The following is a 3,944-nucleotide window of genomic DNA, read 5'->3' on the forward strand; positions in this document are numbered from 1 at the left end:
ATAAAAGGAAATGAATGGGGTCGTACCTTAGCAGTAGTATCGCTTCAAGTGAGCTATTTTCCAGTTGTTCGGTAGTTGCTCACCGTTCATCGTTCCGAGTTTGTATGATCCTTTACCGGTAATCTCAATAATCTGATAAGGGCCTTCCCAGTTCGGACCCAACTTCCCTTCGTTGGGGTTCAGGTGTTTTGTGTAACCTTCCTTAGTACCATGTCCCTGACATTGAAGTGTTGAAGGTTGGCCCGTCATTATAATACTTTTCGATTCACTACTTTTGGGCGGCCAATCGGACAAGGGCTGCTTCGTGCCTTTCATCCATTAAACTTAGGCTCGCGTTCATAGCCTCGTCGTATGATTTCTTGGTTCCATATAGGAACCTGAGACTTGGTTCTCCGACTTCGATCGGTATTAGAGCTTCGACGCCATATACTAGTGAGAACATGGTGCCCTCGGTACTGGACTTCGAGGTCGTTCGGTATGCTCATAAGACTTCGGGCAGGATTCGCTTCTATCTTCCTTTGGCATCAGTTAACCTCTTTCTGGGGTTTTAGAGTATGGTTTTGTTGGTAGATTCTGCTTGACCGTTCCCACTGGGGTGGTAGGGTGTTGATAGGATCTTTTTGATCTTATGATCTTCGAGAAACTTGTTTACCTTGCCGTTGATGAATTGTTTCCCGTTGTCGCACACAATCTCGGCCAGCACTCCAAATCGGCATATGATATGGTCTCAAATGAAGTCGATGACTTCTTTATCCCTGACCTTTTCGTATGCCTGGGATTCCACCCATTTAGAAAAGTAGTCAGTCATAAATAATATAAATTGAGCCTTACCAGGTGCCCATGAAAGGGGCCGACAATATCTATTCCCCACTTCATGAACGGCCATGGTGACAAAACCGAATGCAGCAGCTCCCGGGGCTAATGAATCATCGGAGTGTGTCTTTGACATTCATCACATTTTCGTACAAACTCCTTTGCATCCCTTTCCATATCGATCCAGTAATAGCCGGCTCTGATAACTTTTCAAACCAATGATTCGGCACATGAATGGTTTCCACAGGTGCCTTTATAGATTTCCCTCAAAACGTACTCGGTGTACCCTGGTCTTAGAAATGTCGCGAGTGGGCCATCGAATGTCCTTCTGAACAAGGCTCCGTGTAAGGCCCCGTTACAAATTTCCTAATGATTTAAGATTTTAAAGTGATCCAACGATATTCGGGAATAACGTATTCGAGTATTAAAGGAGACCCATGGGATAGAACCACATCATTTTGAAATGAAAATATATGTTTAAGGTGTATTGGAACATACTAAGGAGTTTTGTGAATGGAAAGAATTTGTGTGGAACAAGTTGGATACATTAAGCGGAAAGGATGTCTCAATTCGTACAAGATCCTACTTCTAACGCATGTTGCTACCAAACTATAAAGACTTAGGAGGTGATCTACATATCAAATTAAAGCCCTTTGAGTCTAGTTTTCAACGCATAAATTGTTCGTCATTTGGATATTTCTACAGAAAGTTATGGCTATTTTACCAGACCTATGCCATATGCGCGCCTAGATGTGCGGCCGTACATATTAGAGGGTATTCTGCCTCAGGTGCGCGACCAGATGTGCGGTCACTTGTCCATGTGTGCGATCGCGCACATAGGATCCCATTAAATACCCCCAAGGCCGGGTAGAGAGAGGGTCTAAGTCATTTCTTTGAGATAGGGCTTGCATATCAAGGGAAATCCGTCCAACACTTCCCTCCCATGAACCAAGGTAATGTTTTTGGAGTATTTTGAGTTGATTACTACTCCTAAACACCTATATTAACAAGGATTAATCTTGAAGATCCATAGATTTCCATTCAAATCCCCAAATTGGTCAAGAACCCTACAAGTTAGGATTTTTAAGAGTCTCACTACAAGAGGTATGTCTACCATCTCCAACTAATCTATGGTGATTATTTGATAGAATTTTGTTGGTTGGGTGTGGATGGTCATGTATGTGATGTTGGAAGTTAAGAATTGTTTAAGAATAATGGTGGGATAAATTGTTGGTAAATGGTAGTAGTTGGATGAACTAATTCTATGGTTAAGAGATGTAGAGATTCATGCCTACTAGGTGTTTGATAAAGTGCCTAAATGGCCTAAATTATGAAATTTGTTACTAATATTGGTCCCATTGGATGTTGTTATTGTAGATTGAAGTTGCTTAGTGTAGTGGATCGTTGTAGTATCATTAAGGGACGAATTTGAGGTATGTTGGCTAAACTACTCTCTTAGGATTGAATTCCATGATGTTCCCGTGAGTTTCAAGTATGGTTGGCTCAAGTTCCTAATTTCTATGTTCCGAGTTATATCTTATAAATTTGACTATTCTTAATGAGCCTTATGTCGAAAGATATATGTTCAAAGTATGGTTTGTGTATTAAAATGTTATGGCTTGGAGTCGTGTTCCAAATGAAAGCTAGTATGCCAAATTGTATGAGAAAAACTCGATATGCTTAAGACTCTAAATTGCTCATATGTGGTGTGTACCTAAAGTCTTGATTTGAAATGCCTTGTTGTTGATAATATATAAAGAAGCTCGAAAGTGAAAGAAGAGAGTTGGTGATATAAAGTGTGGCCACCGTGCCAAGAATGAAAGTTATACTTGTGGCCAATGGTGCCAATGAAATGAAATGACGTGAGAAAGGTTAATAAATGAGTCTTGATTCAACTGTTCCAAATTGACTTCGAAAATAGATATGCCTAAAAGCTTATGTACTCAAATCATGCCCAAATGTGGTTGTTTCAATTAATGCTATGCTTTGTATATTTCCAACGTGTTTTGAACTCCTATATATTCATGAGTTGAAATTGTGTATTGTCCCTTTTTTGGGGAAAAGTATCTCAAGAATAAATGATGTGTTACTCGTTTATGATTTTAACTTGTGCTTTGATTGCCAATCATTTTACTCCATTTTGTGGAATGAAATCCATTGTGTTTAAAGTCTTCATTACTAATGAATCTAAAGTTGTGATTTTCGGAATATTCTATTTGTTGATATTTATGATGATGATCCATGAAAGAAAAAAATAAAAGTGTGGAATATGAAATATGGTTATCGTGCCATGAATGATGAATCATATGTATGGACAAGAGAGCCAATGAAATAATGATATTGTAAGTGGTTGAAAGTACCAATGAGGCTATATACGGTATGAAAAGTTATGAGGTAAATGCATTTGTATTGTTGTTTCCTTTATATGCAAATCAAAAATATTTTTGGGTATATCGATAGTCACCGAGGAAGGGTAGGTTGAAATAACCTAGCCCCGAAACTACACATGCCGGCGTAGGAGTGGATTGTGATCATTCCCCTTATTTAGGATGAGATTGATGTGATAGAATTATTCTCCTTATTTGCGATGAGATTGATGTGATAGAATTATTCACCTTAAGGATGAGATTGATGTGATAGAATTATTCCCCTTATTTAGAATGAGATTCACGTAATAAAATTATTCCCCTTAATTGGGATGAGATAATTGATAAAAAAGGATGATGTCGATCCATACGACATTGTGGTGAGATGGCCTAGACGATCGGGTCGTGATCGGATTCCATGCCGCATACATGGTGGTGATTGTGCTGGAAATTGTAATTGAAACTGTGATTGTGGTTGATGCCTTGGATGAGATGACCTAGCCGATCGGGTCGTGATCAGACTCCGTGCTAAAAGTACAGTGGTATTGGTATTATGAACAGTGGTATATCGGTGCTAAAGATCTCGCAACCAAAAATAATATTATCATCATATTTTGATTATCACTTCACAGTGTTATCTTTATATTTTGGAAATTATTATGTTTTAACTTGGCATTTGAATATTATTGATTGTTGATTGTTGTTTTCATGGTTTTCTCTTTCTTACATTGGCATTCTATTTTGAAAGAGGACAATTAGCTTTAC

The sequence above is a fragment of the Nicotiana tabacum genome, chromosome 17, assembly GCF_000715075.1.
Source record: "Nicotiana tabacum cultivar K326 chromosome 17, ASM71507v2, whole genome shotgun sequence".
Taxonomy (NCBI): Eukaryota; Viridiplantae; Streptophyta; class Magnoliopsida; order Solanales; family Solanaceae; genus Nicotiana; species Nicotiana tabacum.